We start from the raw sequence: 19,789 nt of genomic DNA, 5'->3' as shown, positions 1-19,789 counted from the left end.
GGGTCACCAAGTCCACTATGACACCCCAGGAAATGATGCCAACACCTCTGGAATGACACTGGGACAGCAGGGGAAGCATGTCTGGGGGCATCTAACACACCAAAGACCCTCTATTACCCCAACATCACAGCCTAACAACTACACACTTTACACACTCAATACCACCTCTCTGACAGTAGGAAAACACCTTGAAACATGTGTATTTGGCACTTGCAGTGAGGAGAGCTTGTCACCAGCAGTGAATTTGGCCCTTGTAGTAAGTTGAGGTTGGCACCAACATTTGTTTTGAAAATCAGGGTGGATTGAGCCTCTAACCAGCAGAGTTTGGGCAAATTCATGGTGGAGGGAGCCTCTAAAAACCCCAGTTTGGACCAATTCATGGTGGAGGGAGCCTCTAAAAACCCCAGTTTGGACCAATTCATGGTGGAGGGAGCCTCTAAAAACCCCAGTTTGGACCAATTCATGATGGAGGGAGCCTCTAAACAGCCCAGTTTGGGCAAATTCATGGTGGAGGGAGCCTCTAAAAACCCCCAGTTTGGACCAATTCATGGTGGAGGGAGCCTCTAAACAGCCCAGTTTGGGCAAATTCATGGTGGAGGGAGCCTCTAAACAGCCCAGTTTGGGCAAATTCATGGTGGAGGGAGCCTCTAAAAACCCCAGTTTGGACCAATTCATGGTGGAGGGAGCCTCTAAAAACCCCAGTTTGGACCAATTCATGGTGGAGGGAGCCTCTAACTAGCCCAGTTTGGGCAAATTCATGGTGGAGGGAGCCTCTAAAAACCCCAGTTTGGACCAATTCATGGTGGAGGGAGCCTCTAAAAACCCCAGTTTGGACCAATTCATGGTGGAGGGAGCCTCTAAACAGCCCAGTTTGGGCAAATTCATGGTGGAGGGAGCCTCTAAAAACCCCAGTTTGGACCAATTCATGGTGGAGGGAGCCTCTAAAAACCCCAGTTTGGACCAATTCATGGTGGAGGGAGCCTCTAACTAGCCCAGTTTGGGCAAATTCATGGTGGAGGGAGCCTCTAAAAACCCCAGTTTGGACCAATTCATGGTGGAGGGAGCCTCTAAAAACCCCAGTTTGGGCAAATTCATGGTGGAGGGAGCCTCTAAACAGCCCAGTTTGGACCAATTCATGGTGGAGGGAGCCTCTAAAAACCCCAGTTTGGACCAATTCATGGTGGAGGGAGCCTCTAAACAGCCCAGTTTGGACCAATTCATGGTGGAGGGAGCCTCTAAAAACCCCAGTTTGGACCAATTCATGGTGGAGGGAGCCTCTAAACAGCCCAGTTTGGACCAATTCATGGTGGAGGGAGCCTCTAACCAGCAGAGTTGGTGGAAATCAGGGTGGAGGGAGCTTCTAACCAGCAGAGTTGTGGGAAAGCAGGGTGGAGGGAGCCTCTAACCAGCAGAGTTGTGGGAAAGCAGGGTGGAGGGAGCCTCTAACCAGCAGAGTTGTGGGAAAGCAGGGTGGAGGGAGCCTCTAACCAGCAGAGTTGGTGGAAATCAGGGTGGAGGGAGCCTCTAACCAGCATAGTTGGGGGAAATCAGGGTGGAGGGAGCCTAGTATTAGCAGAATTGTGCAACGCTTATGGTGGATGAGTATGAGGATGCGGAGGAATTGGAGAGGTTGAGTACAGACATGGAGTTTCATGTTGGGGTGCTTTACACAGGTGGGCACAAAAATGAAGGCTCTATCCAGTGGTGGTTCATTTTTATCAAAGTGAGCCGGTCGGCACTCTCAGCTGACAGACGGGTGCGCTTGTCAGTGATGATGCCACCGGCTGCACTGAACACCCTCTCAGATAGGACGCTGGCGGCAGGACAGGACAGCACCTCCAAGGCATATAGGGCAAGTTCAAGCCACAGGTCCAACTTTGACACCCAATACGTGTAGGGCGCAGAGGGGTCGGAGAGGACAGGGCTGTGGTCGGAAAGGTATTCCCGCAACATGCGCCTATACTTCTCACGCCTGGTGACACTAGGACCCTCCGTGGCGGCACTTTGGCGAGGGGGTGCCATCAAGGTGTCCCAGACCTTAGACAGTGTGCCTCTCGTTTGTGTGGACCGGTGAGAACTTGGTTGCCTACTGGAGGAACTGCCCTCCCTGCCGCCAACGTCACATGCTGGAAACATCTCCATCATATTCTGCACCAATTGCCTGTGGCAAGCATTGATGCGATTGGCCCTCCCCTCTACCGGAATAAAAGACGAGATGTTGTTTTTATACCGGGGGTCAAGGATAGCAAAGATCCAGTACTGGTTGTCCTCCATGATTTTGACAATACGCTTGTCGGTTGTAAAGCACCCCAACATGAACTCAGCCATGTCTGCCACAGTGTTAGTTGGCATGACTCCTCTGGCCCCACCGGAAAGTTCAATCTCCATTTCCTCCTCATCCTCCATGTCTACCCATCCGCGCTGCAACAATGGGACGATTCGAAGTTGCCCGGAAGCCTCCTGTATCACCATCACATCATCGGACAACTCTTCTTCCTCCTCCTCCTCCTCCTCCTCCTCCTCCATTAAACGCAGTGAAGCGGACAGATGTGTGGACCTACTCTCCAGCTGTGACGGATCGGATGCTATCCCTAACTCCTCTGTGTGATCTGAGTTATCCCTGATGTCAATCAGTGATTCTCTCAGAACACACAAGAGCGGGATTGTAAGGCTCACCATCGCATCCTCAGAGCTCACCCTCCTTGTGGACTCCTCAAAGAACCCTAGGATGTCACAAAGGTCTCTCATCCATGGCCACTCATGGATGTGAAACTGAGGCAGCTGACTTTGTGGCACCCTAGGGTTTTGTAGCTGGTATTCCATCAAAGGTCTCTGCTGCTCAACCACTCTATTCAACATCTGAAACGTTGAGTTCCAGCGTGTGGGGACGTCGCACAAAAGCCGGTGTTGTGGCACATGCAGGCGTTGCTGGAGAGATTTTAAGCTAGCAGCGGCTACTGTCGACTTGCGAAAGTGGGCGCACATGCGCCGCACTTTCACCAGTAGCTCTGGAACATTGGGGTAGCTCTTTAGGAAACGTTGCACCACTAGGTTGAAGACGTGGGCCAGGCATGGAACATGTTGGAGTCCGGCAAGCTCCAGAGCTGCTACCAGGTTCCGGCCGTTATCACAAACGACCATGCCTGGGCCCAGGTGCAGCGGCTCAAACCATATTGCCGTCTCATCGAGGAGGGCATCCCTCACCTCGGAGGCAGTGTGCTGTCTGTCCCCCAAGCTGATCAGCTTCAGCACAGCCTGCTGACGTCTACCAACGCCAGTGCTGCAACGTTTCCAACTCGTAGCTGGGGTCAATCTAACAGCGGAGGAGGAGGCGGTGGCGGAGGAGGAGGTGGTAGAGGAGGAGGAGGAGGGGGGTGTTCTTCTCGTGTCCCTGCCAGGAATGTTAGGCGGGGAGACGAGGTACACCGGGCCAGTTTGGGAAGCAGTCCCAGCCTCAACTACATTCACCCAGTGTGCCGTCAGTGAAATGTAGCGTCCCTGTCCGCATGCACTTGTCCACGCGTCGGTGGTCAAGTGGACCTTTGTGCAAAGCGCGGAACTAAGGGCCCGCCTGATGTTGAGTGACACGTGCTGGTGCAAGGCGGGGACGGCACACCGGGAGAAGTAGTGACGGCTAGGGACGGCATAGCGAGGTGCCGCAGTTGCCATCAGGTCCAGGAAGGCGGGAGTTTCAACAAGCCGGAACGCCAACATCTCCTGGGCCAGCAGTTTAGCGATGTTGGTGTTCAAGGCTTGCGCGTGTGGGTGGTTAGCAGTGTATTTCTGCCGCCGCTCCAATGTCTGAGAGATGGTGGGTTGTTGTAAAGAAGCGCCTGATGGTGCCTTTGATGGTGCAGGAGAAGGAGATAAGACAGGAACAGGGGAGGATGAGGGAGAAGTCAACAAAGTGGCGGAGGCAGATGAAGTGGTGTCCTGGCTCGTCCTCTGGAGTGCATCGCCAGCACAGTCAGCAGTGGCAGTGGCAGAGGCAGTGGCAGTGGCGTGAACGGCAGGCGGCCTTTGTCCTGCCGTTGCTGCCTGCCACTGATTCCAGTGCTTGGATTCCAAATGACGGCGCATTGAAGTGGTGGACAGGTTGCTCTTCTCAGAGCCCCTAATCAATTTCGAGAGGCAAATTGTGCAGACAACACTATATCTGTCCTCGGCGCATTCCTTGAAAAAACTCCACACCTTCGAGAAACGTGCCCTCGAGGTGGGAGTTTTTCGGGGCTGGGTACGAACTGGAACATCTTGGGAGATTCCGGGTGTGGCCTGGCTTCGCCTAAGCTGCTGACCTCTGCCTCTAGCTACCCTTTTTGGTGCTGCACCTGCCTCAACATCCACACTACTTTCCCCGCTTGACATCCCCCCTGTCCAGGTCGGGTCAGTGTCCTCATCATCCACCACTTCCTCTTCCAACTCCTGTCTCATCTCCTCCTCCCGCACAATGCGCCGGTCAACTGGATGCCCTGACGGCAACTGCGTCACATCATCGTCGATGAGGGTGGGTTGCTGGTCATCCACCACCAAATCGAACGGAGATGGAGGAGACTCTAGTGTTTGAGCATCTGGACACAGATGCTCCTCTGTTAGGTTCGTGGAATCGTGACGTGGAGAGGCAGGTTGAGGGACAATGAAAGGAGCGGAGAACAGCTCTGGGGAGCAGGGACAGTTGGGGTTATTGTTCTGTGAAGCTTGGGAATTTTGGGAGGAAGGAGGACAAGACTGTTGGGTAATAGGAGGAGAGGAGGCAGAGTCTGACTGGCTGCTGGACAATGTGCTGTAAGCGTTCTCTGACAGCCATTGCAAGACCTGTTCCTGGTTCTCGGGCCTACTAAGGTTTGTACCCTGCAGTTTAGTTAATGTGGCAAGCAACCCTGGCACTGTGGAGTGGCGCAATGCTTGCTGCCCCACAGGAGTAGGCACGGGACGCCCTGTGGCTTCACTGCTACCTTGCTCCCCAGAACCATTCCCCCGACCTCGCCCACGGCCTCGTCCACGTCCCTTTCCGGGAGCCTTGCGCATTTTGAATTCCCAGTTAGAAATTGGCACTATATACCAGTAGCAAAAATTGTGGGTGCACGTAACCCCAATATATTCTTTGAATTCCCAGTCAGACAATGGCACTATATACCAGTAGCAAAAATTGTGGGTGCACGTAACCCCAATATATTCTTTGAATTACCAGTCAGAAACTGGCACTATATGGCAGTAGCAAGAAATGAGGGTATTTGTAACCCCAATATATTCTTTGAATTCCCAGTCAGACAATGGCACTATATACCAGTAGCAAAAATTGTGGGTGCACGTAACCCCAATATATTCTTTGAATTACCAGTCAGAAACTGGCACTATGTGGCAGTAGCAAGAAATGAGGGTATTTGTAACCCCAATATATTCTTTGAATTCCCAGTCAGACAATGGCACTATATACCAGTAGCAAAAATTGTGGGTGCACGTAACCCCAATATATTCTTTGAATTACCAGTCAGAAACTGGCACTATATGGCAGTAGCAAGAAATGAGGGTATTTGTAATCCCAATATATTCTTTGAATTCCCAGTCAGACAATGGCACTATATACCAGTAGCAAGAAATGAGGGTATTTATAACCCCAATATATTCTTTGAATTACCAGTCAGAAACTGGCACTATATGGCAGTAGCAAGAAATGAGGGTATTTGTAACCCCAATATATTCTTTGAATTCCCAGTCAGACAATGGCACTATATACCAGTAGCAAGAAATGAGGGTATTTGTAACCCCAATATATTCTTTGAATTCCCAGTCAGACAATGGCACTATATACCAGTAGCAAGAAATGAGGGTATTTATAACCCCAATATATTCTTTGAATTCCCAGTCAGACAATGGCACTATATACCAGTAGCAAGAAATGAGGGTATTTATAACCCCAATATATTCTTTGAATTACCAGTCAGAAACTGGCACTATATGGCAGTAGCAAGAAATGAGGGTATTTGTAACCCCAATATATTCTTTGAATTCCCAGTCAGACAATGGCACTATATACCAGTAGCAAGAAATGAGGGTATTTATAACCCCAATATATTCTTTGAATTACCAGTCAGAAACTGGCACTATATGGCAGTAGCAAGAAATGAGGGTATTTGTAACCCCAATATATTCTTTGAATTCCCAGTCAGACAATGGCACTATATACCAGTAGCAAGAAATGAGGGTATTTATAACCCCAATATATTCTTTGAATTCTCAGTCAGACAATGGCACTATATACCAGTAGCAAGAAATGAGGGTATTTATAACCCCAATATATTCTTTGAATTACCAGTCATAAACTGGCACTATATGGCAGTAGCAAGAAATGAGGGTATTTGTAACCCCAATATATTCTTTGAATTCCCAGTCAGACAATGGCACTATATACCAGTAGCAAGAAATGAGGGTATTTGTAACCCCAATATATTCTTTGAATTCCCAGTCAGACAATGGCACTATATACCAGTAGCAAGAAATGAGGGTATTTATAACCCCAATATATTCTTTGAATTCCCAGTCAGACAATGGCACTATATACCAGTAGCAAGAAATGAGGGTATTTATAACCCCAATATGTTCTTTCAATTACCAGTCAGAAACTGGCACTATATGGCAGTAGCAAGAAATGAGGGTATTTGTAACCCCAATATATTCTTTGAATTCCCAGTCAGACAATGGCACTATATACCAGTAGCAAGAAATGAGGGTATTTATAACCCCAATATATTCTTTGAATTCCCAGTCAGACAATGGCACTATATACCAGTAGCAAGAAATGAGGGTATTTATAACCCCAATATATTCTTTGAATTACCAGTCAGAAACTGGCACTATATGGCAGTAGCAAGAAATGAGGGTATTTGTAACCGCAATATATTCTTTGAATTCCCAGTCAGACAATGGCACTATATACCAGTAGCAAGAAATGAGGGTATTTATAACCCCAATATATTCTTTGAATTCCCAGTCAGACAATGGCACTATATACCAGTAGCAAGAAATGAGGTTATTTATAACCCCAATATATTCTTTCAATTACCAGTCAGAAACTGGCACTATATGGCAGTAGCAAGAAATGAGGGTATTTGTAACCCCAATATATTCTTTGAATTCCCAGTCAGACAATGGCACTATATACCAGTAGCAAGAAATGAGGGTATTTATAACCCCAATATATTCTTTGATTTCCCAGTCAGACAATGGCACTATATACCAGTAGCAAGAAATGAGGGTATTTATAACCCCAATATATTCTTTGAATTACCAGTCAGAAACTGGCACTATATGGCAGTAGCAAGAAATGAGGGTATTTGTAACCGCAATATATTCTTTGAATTCCCAGTCAGACAATGGCACTATATACCAGTAGCAAGAAATGAGGGTATTTATAACCCCAATATATTCTTTGAATTCCCAGTCAGACAATGGCACTATATACCAGTAGCAAAAATTGTGGGTGCACGTAACCCCAATATATTCTTTGAATTACCAGTCAGAAACTGGCACTATATGGCAGTAGCAAGAAATGAGGGTATTTGTAACCCCAATATATTCTTTGAATTCCCAGTCAGACAATGGCACTATATACCAGTAGCAAGAAATGAGGGTATTTATAACCCCAATATATTTTATGAATTCCCAGTCAGACAATGGCACTATATACCAGTAGCAAGAAATGAGGGTATTTATAACCCCAATATATTCTTTGAATTACCAGTCAGAAACTGGCACTATATGGCAGTAGCAAGAAATGAGGGTATTTGTAACCCCAATATATTCTTTGAATTCCCAGTCAGACAATGGCACTATATACCAGTAGCAAGAAATGAGGGTATTTGTAACCCCAATATATTCTTTGAATTCCCAGTCAGACAATGGCACTATATACCAGTAGCAAAAATTGTGGGTGCACGTAACCCCAATATATTCTTTGAATTACCAGTCAGAAACTGGCACTATATGGCAGTAGCAAGAAATGAGGGTATTTGTAACCCCAATATATTCTTTGAATTCCCAGTCAGACAATGGCACTATATACCAGTAGCAAAAATTGTGGGTGCACGTAACCCCAATATATTCTTTGAATTCCCAGTGAGACAATGGCACTATATACCAGTAGCAAAAATTGTGGGTGCACGTAACCCCAATATATTCTTTGAATTCCCAGTCAGACAATGGCACTATATACCAGTAGCAAAAATAGTGGGTGTATATAGCCCCAATTCTATTGCTAGGGGACTTGCAGGGTATTTCTGAGGTGAAGGTGGGGGGGCACACCGTTGGAACGGGGATTTGGGGTGTATATATGGGGTATATGGGAATACACTGTCAGTGTGTTCCATTCAGGATCCTGGGAAAGCTGGGTTGCGGCGATTGAGCCCGTCAGTGCCACGTTACACTGACAAGCTTCTCCCTGGAATTGAAGTTATATGTAAGCCCAATATATTCTTTGAATTCCCAGTGAGACAATGGCACTATATGGCAGTAGCAAAAATAGTGGGTGTATATAGCCCCAATTCTATTGCTAGGGGACTTGCAGGGTATTTCTGGGGTGAAGGTGGGGGGGCACACCGTTGGAACGGGTATCGGGGGTATATATCGGGTATACGGGAATACACTGACAGTGTATTCCATTCAGGATCCTGGGAAAGCTGGGTTGCGGCGATTGAGCCCGTCAGTGCCACGTTACACTGACAAGCTTCTCCCTGGAATTTAGCTCTTATAAGAGCTGTTGGTTGTCTTCTCCTTCCTATCCTAGCCTGTCCCTGCCTACCCAGAATCTAAGCCCTAGCTAACTGGACGGAAACCTCCGTCCCCGGTGAATTGCAAGCTCAGAATGACGCGAAGCTGGGCGTCGCTGTTCTTTTAAATTAGAGGTCACATGTTTTCGGCAGCCAATGGGTTTTGCCTACTTTTTTCAACGTCACCGGTGTCGTAGTTCCTGTCCCACCTACCCTGCGCTGTTATTGGAGCAAAAAAGGCGCCAGGGAAGGTGGGAGGGGAATCGAGTAATGGCGCACTTTACCACGCGGTGTTCGATTCGATTCGAACATGCCGAACAGCCTAATATCCGATCGAACATGAGTTCGATAGAACACTGTTCGCTCATCTCTATTAACAATGTCTATTGCTGTCTTCCATCATAGGATGACAGTAACGGACATTAAACTTTTGCTGAGAACGGACACCGACTAATTACCTTTGTAACAGAAGATACAGTTGTGCATGTAGTTTAATGTCCTTTGCCGTCATCCTATGATGGAAGTCATCAATGGACATTAATAATGGTAGTGTGAATGCCCCCTTAGGGTGTGCTCTCTTTTTAACACATAGTTTGTTTATTACCTTGTAATGAAATAAATGATGTTTATATAAATGTATGTCTTATGATATTATTTATTATCCATTGAGTATACCTTATAGAATAATTGGAATATACGTAGAAGCAGTAATAGGATTAAATGTTACTACAGTACATTGTAAGAAACTCAAAGCCTGATAAAATATGTAACCATTTCAAAAGAAAAGAATGCATCCCCTATGAAATCACATTGCTATGAGAACACTGTATGATAAAACATTTGGTGGGCGCTGTAATGATACTAACTCCCCAGTGACGGAACTGAAAATGAAGTCAGCATCTAACAGTGACTCACTGCAAAAGCAAGGTTTCCAGAAATGATGATCTGATCATTTCCCTCATAATTCTAATAATTCCTCACATTACACAAAAAACATAATTCAACAGTACAGGTTCAGGAATATTTGCAGACAGCTGTTAGTGACTCAGACTCCAGGAACCTTGATATTAAATCAGCCACAATGCATTGTAGGGAACATTATACTGTGCACCATCATACATGCCACTAATGGAGAAAGAGAATTGAAGAACAGTTTCAGGCTAAGGCCCCACATGGTGTCCCGCAGCAAAAGAGTGCTTCAGGAAAAAGCGGTATTGGATCACGGTTCATCCTGCAGTGCTTTGCACAGAGGTTTCCTCTGTATACCTTCTACTTCAATTATACATATAGGGAAAATGTTGGAGTTTCCATAGGTATAATTGACATGCTGGGATTTCCAAAACTGCATCCGCCGCAAAGTGGGGATGGGCTTTCTGTGACTGTAATACGCCACATTTTTTCCGTGGTGTTTCCGCCACGGACAAACCATAGCGTTTACGTCACATGGAGCCCTGGCCTCAAACTTTTACTGGCTAAAAGTATTGATGACATATCCTAAGGATTGGAGAAAGTCAGACACCTAGCACCACTCACCGATCTTCTGTTTCTCAGCATTTACTACAGAGAGTGGAGCAGGAGCCGCATAGCACTATTCTCTGTGTAGTGGCCAGACCAGGGTATCTTTTTTATAAAGAGTGTTCCATTAAATTGAGTACAAATACAACACCTGCAATATTACAGTAACATCCATAGTCTTCTATACAACAGTGACAGCTGAAGTAGCTTCTATAGTCATGACAGCCATAATGCCCTGAATAACAGTAAAAGCCACAATGCTCCAATAACAGTGGCAGCTACATCCTCCATAACAGTGGCAGCCACAGTTCCCCCTATACCAATGGAATTTATAGTTGACCATTAACATTGAAAGTCACATGCCTCCATAACAATAAAAGCCACAGTGCCCTACAGTGCTATAGTCACATGATATTTTCTCTTGACCATTTCCTCCTAACTGTTGCACTGCAATAAATATAGTGAAGTTGGCCATTTACCGTAGAAGTGGTAAATGTATTAATGAAAAGAGTACATTTAAAGCCGTGCATATGTAGGATCCTACTACTAAATTTGGGGCACAGTGTATATTTTGCATTTATCCTGTTCATATCCAATATATATATAGGGCTGTCCACTGTGGATGTGTGGCAACTGAGCTCGTAGTAGTAGCTTCCATTCAGCAAGTTCTAAAAAGTGAGTGGAGACCAGGAGTCTTCTGCAGCTTCCATAGAGGAAGACTGTGTGTGAGTTGAGCTGTGATTGAGAATTAGGGGCTGTTCACACTACTGTTGTTAGTGTCCATTGGTAGCATCTTTCAGAAAATGTTTACAATGGACATTAACAGATCCATCAAAATACCATTAAAATTCCCATTAATTTAAATGGGATTTGATCTGTTGTTTATTAATGCCCGTTTCCACCAAATTCGTCACAGGCCTACTATTTTGTAGGAGGGAATAACTTAGGTGCAGGACTTTTTGGCTACATTCAAAATAATGAACTTATGCCGGACATGAATTGTTCATTTATTTTTTTTACTTTAATGTCTATTGCTAGTGGACAGATGGTAATGGATGGTCATCAGTTGTACTTTCCATTATTTTTGTCCATTTTTTCTGCACATGCTCAGAAAGCAGAACAAAAAAAATGGATGGTACAACAACAGACATTAACAGACACTAACTGATGTCAATGAGTTCATTTTTTAAAACTGATCCATTAAAGACACAACTGAAAAGAGCCTTAGGCCCAGTTCACATCTACATTTGGGTTTCCTTTCAGAGAATCCACTTGGGGACTCCCCTGAGTGGAAACCTATACGCATAAAAAACCAGTTACCTAAGAAAACCTGCGGACCCCAAAGACTATAATGGGGTCCGTGTGGTTTCTGTTCAATTTCCACACGAAACATGCGGAGAGAAAAGTCCTGCAAGCAGCACTTTTCTCTCCACATGTTTCATGAAGAAACCAAGCGTAATATGTATGATATCCTCTCAAAAAGTCACAACATATTCTTCTCTTTTGCCAGTGCTCACCAGAACTCACAGCAGTGATACTCCTTCTCACAGTACATACATCCATGTCCTGGGACTCCTCCTGTTCTCCATCTAGAACCTGAGACTTGGCCAACTTATAGAATGCTCACAATGCAAGGAGTGCTCACAGGTCTATCAGCAATACGTCTTAGTAAATAATGAAATTTAACAGAGAGAGATACGTTCACTCACACGTATGATGCTGGTCTCTGAGTATGATGAATCGGAACCAGAGGACAGGAAAAAGACTCTCTCGGCTGAGCCGGTATATGTGGTCAAAGGAACAACAGTAATCCAGCACTCATCCGGGTCCAAATAAATTAAAACTTCACTTTTATTTGAGAAGAATCATGCTTCCATTAAATTCTTAGTGCATGGGTGTAGCAAGAACCCTCAAATGTACAGTTCGTTGAAATTAAAAAATAAATATATTATTGGACTCACAGCAGTACTTTTCTTCTCCATTTCCTTAAATACTCGCATCTGGCGCCCGTCTTGAAATGCTGTTTGGTGTGGCGGCTGGGTATTAGCACCCCACCAATCAGATACTAATAGTCTATTGTTAGGATACACCATATAATAAGCCTGAGATCCCCCTTTAGGCTTGGCACATGTAATATTCACAGACTGTTGCTAAAGGGCTGCACATTGTACTAGACTTTTAACATTCAAAATGATTGAAATAGTTCCCATTAGTAGTGAAGTAGTGAAGGATACAGCCAGCTACATTCAGGACACCACAGACCTATTAAATAAACTATCCACTATAGATCCCCTCCCAGATGGAACCATCGTGGCCACCATGGATGTAGAATCCTTGTACTCCAACATCCCACACCAGGACGGTGTAAATGCCTGCCAGTTTTTCATGGAAAAGTGAGGTATGAACACTTTAATCAGTGGTGAAACTGACAAAATTCATCCTCACCCACAATTACTTTTCTTTTGGTGACTGTATCTACAGTCCTATGAAAAAGTTTGGGCACCCCTATTAATCTTAATCATTTTTAGTTCTAAATATTTTGGTGTTTGCAACAGCCATTTCAGTTTGATATATCTAATAACTGATGGACACAGTAATATTTCAGGATTGAAATGAGGTTTATTGTACTAACAGAAAATGCGCAATATGCATTAAACCAAAATTTGACCGGTGCAAAAATATGGGCACCTCAACAGAAAAGTGACATTAATATTTAGTACATCCTCCTTTTGCAAAGATAACAGCCTCTAGTTGCTTCCTGTAGCTTTTAATCAGTTCCTGGATCCTGGATGAAGGCATTTTGGACCATTTCTTTCTACAAAACAATTCAAGTTCAGTTAAGTTTGATGGTCGCCGAACATGGACAGCCCGCTCTCAAATGATCTGAAAACAAAGATTGTTCAACATAGTTGTTCAGGGGAAGGATACAAAACGTTGTCTCAGAGATTTAACCTGTCAGTTTCCACTGTGAAGAACATAGTAAGGAAATGGAAGACCACAGGGACAGTTCTTGTTAAGCCCAGAAGTGGCAGGCCAAGAAAAATATCAGAAAGGCAGAGAAGAAGAATGGTGAGAACAGTCAAGGACAATCCACAGACCACCTCCAAAGAGCTGCAGCATCATCTTGCTGCAGATGGTGTCACTGTGCATCGGTCAACTATACAGCGCACTTTGCACAAATAGAAGCTGCATGGGAGAGTGATGAGAAAGAAGCCGTTTCTGCATGTACGCCACAAATAGAGTTGCCTGAGGTATGAAAAAGCACATTTGGACAAGGCAGCTTCATTTTGGAAACAAAAATTGAGTTGTTTGGTTATAAAAAAAGGCGTTATGCATGGCGTCCAAAAAGAAACAGCATTCCAAGAAAAACACATGCTACCCACTGTAAAATTTGGTGGAGGTTCCATCATGCTTTGGGGCTGTGTGGCCAATGCCGGCATCGGGAATCTTGTTAAAGTTGAGGGTCGCATGGATTCCACTCAGTATCAGCAGATTCTTGAGAATAATGTTCAAGAATCAGTGACGAAGTTGAAGTTACGCCGGGGATGGATATTTCAGCAAGACAATGATCCAAAACACCGCTCCAAATCCTCAGGCATTCATGCAGAGGAACAATTACAATGTTCTGGAATGGCCATCCCAGTCCCCAGACCTGAATATCATTGAACATCTGTGGGATGATTTGAAGCGGGCTGTCCATGCTCGGCGACCATCAAACTTAACTGAACTTGAATTGTTTGTCCAAAATACCTTTATCCAGGATCCAGGAACTGATTAAAAGCTACAGGAAGCGACTAGAGGCTGTTATCTTTGCAAAAGGAGGATCTACTAAATATTAATGTCACTTTTCTGTTGAGATGCCCATACTTTTGCACCGGTCAAATTTTGGTTTAATGCATATTGCACATTTTCTGTTAGTACAATAAACCTCATTTCAATCCTGAAATATTACTGTGTCCATCAGTTATTAGATATATCAAACTGAAATGGCTGTTGCAAATACCAAAATATTTAGAACTAAAAATGATTAAGATCAATAGGGGTGCCCAAACTTTTTCATAGGACTGTATCTACAGCAGACCGGCACCGCAATGGGGAGCAAAATGGCACCACAGTACGCTAATCTCTTCATGGCCAAGCTTGAGAGTGACTTCCTCTCCACCTGCACCACCAGGCCTCTGGCCTACTACCGGTTCATTGACGACATCCTAATCCTTTGGACTGGGTCTGAACAACAGCTGAAAACGTTCCATGAACAATTCAACCAATTCCATCCCACCATCAACCTGATGCTCAATCACTCCTTCTCTGAAATTAACTTCCTGGATGCAGTCATCAAGATACAGGACAACAAAATTGAGACATCACTGTATCGGAAACCAGTTGACTGCCCTACCTAAGATGGGATAGCTTTCATCCGAAACACATAAAGAACTCCATTGTATACAGCCAGGCCATCAGATATCATCACATATGTTCAAACCCTGCAGATAGAGATGAACACCTTGGAGGCCTCAAAAACACATTCTTGAGGCAGGGTTACCATCCAAGAACAGTTGATAACCAAATCACCAGGGCCACCAGGTTACCAAGATCGGATTTATTAAAATACAATACCAAACAGCTATTCAATCAGGTGCCCCTGGTCGTCACATATAACCCACACCTGGAGATGCTGAGAGGAATCACACACAAATTACATCCACTACTGCAAAAAGACCACCGTCTAAAATCCATATTTCCAGACCCCCCTCTCCTGTCCTACAGACAGCCACCAAACCTCAGGAATATGGTTGTTAGCAGCTCACTGTCACCTCCAACTAACACAGGAACATTTCCATGCGGACAGAAAAGGTGCAAAACCTGCCCTCACATACTGACCACTGACAGGATAGAGATACCAAACTGTAACAGGGAATATAAAATCCCAGGTACGTTCACCTGTAACACACCTAATGTAGTGTATTTGATCATGTGCACCAAATGTTCCACTGAAAATCTGTATGTTGGAGAGACCGGCCAGAAACTCAGAATGAGAATCAATTCACATCGCCATACAATTAAACAACAGAGAATGGATCTTTCCCTGCCAACACATTTCTGCCAGGAAGATCATAATATCACCAATGACATGAAAATTTTGATTTTAAGAGGGAATTTTAAATCAAGAAAACAGCGACCGATTTATAAGTACAAGTGCATGACCCTATTCAAGACTCTGGATAGTGGAATGAACCTTTCACATGGGTTCATGTCTTTCTATACAAATCACTGAACTAAGGCAGCCATAAAGATAAAAAAACCTGGGAACTGGGAATTGATTATTTGTTTTTATATGTATATAGTAATAAGCCTCTTCCCCCCCCCCCCTCCTGAAATCCTATCCCTGTGTCCAGTTATAGATAAATATGCAGCCTGCAGAAAGTGTTTTTAGATATATCTGAAGAAGAAGCCAGAGGAAGCTTCAAAACATCATATTCTGTCATCATTATGAGTTAGCCATTAAAAAAGGTATCACCTACTGAAGACTTGCAAGTTTTTTGTTTTTTTTATATTTCATACCACTGGCTAACACGGTACAAAAGCAAACACTTTCCTTATAGTTCCCATTGTTACTAGAGATGAGCGAACAGTGTTCTATCGAACACATGTTCGATCGGATATCAGGGTGTTCGCCATGTTCGAATCGAATCGAACACCACGTGGTAAAGTGCGCCAAAATTCGATTCCCCTCCCACCTTCCCTGGCGCCTTTTTTGCACCAATAACAGCGCAGGGGAGGTGGGACAGGAACTACGACACCAGGGGCATTGAAAAAAATTGGAAAAAGTCATTGGCTGCCGAAATCAGGTGACCTCCATTTTAGACGAATAGTGGATTTCAAATCCGGGTCATATGAGAATGTGAACTTTGTGACTATGAGACAGGGATAGCTGTACAGGCAGGGATAGCTAGGGATAACCTTTATTTAGGGGGGAATGTTATTAAAAATAACTTTTTGGGGCTCTATCGGGTGTGTAATTGTGATTTTTGTGAGATAAACTTTTTCCCATAGGGATGCATTGGCCAGCGCTGATTGGCCGAATTCCGTACTCTGGCCAATCAGCGCTGGCCAATGCATTCTATTAGCTTGATGAAGCAGAGTGTGCACAAGGGTTCAAGCGCACCCTCGGCTCTGATGTAGCAGAGCCGAGGCTGCACAAGGGTTCAAGCGCACCCTCGGCTCTGATGTAGGAGAGCCGAGGGTGCACTTGAACCCTTGTGCACCCTCAGCTCTGCTACATCAGAGCCGAGGGTGCGCTTGAACCCTTGTGCACACTCTGCTTCATCAAGCTAATAGAATGCATTGGCCAGCGCTGATTGGCCAATGTATTCTATTAGCCTGATGAAGTAGAGCTGAATGTGTGTGCTAAGCACACACATTCAGCTCTACTTCATCGGGCTAATAGAATGCATTGGCCAGCGCTGATTGGCCAGAGTACGGAACTCGACCAATCAGCGCTGGCTCTGCTGGAGGAGGCGGAGTCTAAGATCGCTCCACACCAGTCTCCATTCAGGTCCGACCTTAGACTCCGCCTCCTTCGGCAGAGCCAGCGCTGATTGGCCGAAGGCTGGCCAATGCATTCCTATGCGAATGCAGAGACTTAGCAGTGCTGAGTCAGTTTTGCTCAACTACACATCTGATGCACACTCGGCACTGCTACATCAGATGTAGCAATCTGATGTAGCAGAGCCGAGGGTGCACTAGAACCCCTGTGCAAACTCAGTTCACGCTAATAGAATGCATTGGCCAGCGCTGATTGGCCAATGCATTCTATTAGCCCGATGAAGTAGAGCTGAATGTGTGTGCTAAGCACACACATTCAGCACTGCTTCATCAAGCCAATACAATGCATTAGCCAGTGCTGATTGGCCAGAGTACGGAATTCGGCCAATCAGCGCTGGCTCTGCTGGAGGAGGCGGAGTCTAAGATCGCTCCACACCAGTCTCCATTCAGGTCCGACCTTAGACTCCGCCTCCTCCAGCAGAGCCAGCGCTGATTGGCCGAATTCCGTACTCTGGCCAATCAGCACTGGCTAATGCATTGTATTGGCTTGATGAAGCGGTGCTGAATGTGTGTGCTTAGCACACACATTCAGCTCTACTTCATCGGGCTAATAGAATGCATTGGCCAATCAGCGCTGGCCAATGCATTCTATTAGCGTGAACTGAGTTTGCACAGGGGTTCTAGTGCACCCTCGGCTCTGCTACATCAGATTGCTACATCTGATGTAGCAGTGCCGAGTGTGCATCAGATGTGTAGTTGAGCAAAACTGACTCAGCACTGCTAAGTCTGCATTCGCATAGGAATGCATTGGCCAGCCTTCGGCCAATCAGCGCTGGCTCTGCCGGAGGAGGCGGAGTCTAAGGTCGGACCTGAATGGAGACTGGTGTGGAGCTATCTTAGACTCCGCCTCCTCCAGCAGAGCCAGCGCTGATTGGCCGAATTCCGTACTCTGGCCAATCAGCACTGGCTAATGCATTGTATTGGCTTGATGAAGCAGTGCTGAATGTGTGTGCTTAGCACACACATTCAGCTCTACTTCATCGGGCTAATAGAATGCATTGGCCAGCGCTGATTGGCCGAATTCCGTACTCTGGCCAATCAGCACTGGCTAATGCATTGTATTGGCTTGATGAAGCAGTGCTGAATGTGTGTGCTTAGCACACACATTCAGCTCTACTTCATCGGGCTAATAGAATGCATTGGCCAATCAGCGCTGGCCAATGCATTCTATTAGCGTGAACTGAGTTTGCACAGGGGTTCTAGTGCACCCTCGGCTCTGCTACATCAGATTGCTACATCTGATGTAGCAGTGCCGAGTGTGCATCAGATGTGTAGTTGAGCAAAACTGACTCAGCACTGCTAAGTCTGCATTCGCATAGGAATGCATTGGCCAGCCTTCGGCCAATCAGCGCTGGCTCTGCCGGAGGAGGCGGAGTCTAAGGTCGGACCTGAATGGAGACTGGTGTGGAGCGATCTTAGACTCCGCCTCCTCCAGCAGAGCCAGCGCTGATTGGCCGAATTCCGTACTCTGGCCAATCAGCACTGGCTAATGCATTGTATTGGCTTGATGAAGCAGTGCTGAATGTGTGTGCTTAGCACACACATTCAGCTCTACTTCATCGGGCTAATAGAATGCATTGGCCAATCAGCGCTGGCCAATGCATTCTATTAGCGTGAACTGAGTTTGCACAGGGGTTCTAGTGCACCCTCGGCTCTGCTACATCAGATTGCTACATCTGATGTAGCAGTGCCGAGTGTGCATCAGATGTGTAGTTGAGCAAAACTGACTCAGCACTGCTAAGTCTGCATTCGCATAGGAATGCATTGGCCAGCCTTCGGCCAATCAGCGCTGGCTCTGCCGGAGGAGGCGGAGTCTAAGGTCGGACCTGAATGGAGACTGGTGTGGAGCTATCTTAGACTCCGCCTCCTCCAGCAGAGCCAGCGCTGATTGGTCGAGTTCCGTACTCTGGCCAATCAGCACTGGCCAATGCATTTCTATGGGGAAAAGTTAGCTTGCGAAAATCGCAAACTGACAGGGATTTCCATGAAATAAAGTGACTTTTATGCCCCCAGACATGCTTCCCCTGCTGTCCCAGTGTCATTCCAGGGTGTTGGTATCATTTCCTGGGGTGTCATAGTGGACTTGGTGACCCTCCAGACACGAATTTGGGTTTCCCCCTTAACGAGTTTATGTTCCCCATAGACTATAATGGGGTTCGAAACCCATTCGAACACTCGAACAGTGAGCGGCTGTTCGAATCGAATTTCGAACCTCGAACATTTTAGTGTTCGCTCATCTCTAATTGTTACAGTTACATTGTTATATTCCTGGACCAATGATAAGTTTACATTTCTTCTTATTGTTCATAGAAGTTTAAATTCCCCAAATATCACCAAATTAAATTGATGTGAATGTAACACATGAAAACAATGTCAAAGGTTATGCACAATATTATCAGTGATAGAGAAGATAGATGCCCAATACAATGTTGAACTCCAGTACATTCCAGGAGATCAATATATGATAAAGACAGTATATAACTGAAAAAACATCTAGCTATTATCATAGTGAGGTAATGTCAGATCTTACAGCTGATAGCAGGGAAAAGAACAGCCCTTATCGACTGTCAAAGTCTAAGTTAATAAACTAGCAAGTTAGAAGTATTATTAGTCACATGACACGTGGATGTAAACACTTCTTCAAACTGCTGACCAGGGATCTTCTCAGGTCCTCGAGTTGTGACAAGGACTCTGATCTGGAATCAGTGCAGATGAATATACTTTCTAAACCCCTATGACATAACAATACTTTTCTGAAGGTTAACTTGATGTGTGGTAGCAATTTTTTCAGCTGTCCTGTCAGCAGACAGCATGGCAGGCTGGGTTTACAGGTTTCTTTTTTTTAAAGCATTTTTTGTAAGCATTTTTAATTGCATTAATGTCTAGTGCATGACACTATGCATTTC

Source organism: Leptodactylus fuscus, chromosome 5, assembly GCF_031893055.1.
Source record: "Leptodactylus fuscus isolate aLepFus1 chromosome 5, aLepFus1.hap2, whole genome shotgun sequence".
Classification (NCBI taxonomy): domain Eukaryota; kingdom Metazoa; phylum Chordata; class Amphibia; order Anura; family Leptodactylidae; genus Leptodactylus; species Leptodactylus fuscus.
This window is presented reverse-complemented; position numbering follows the sequence as displayed.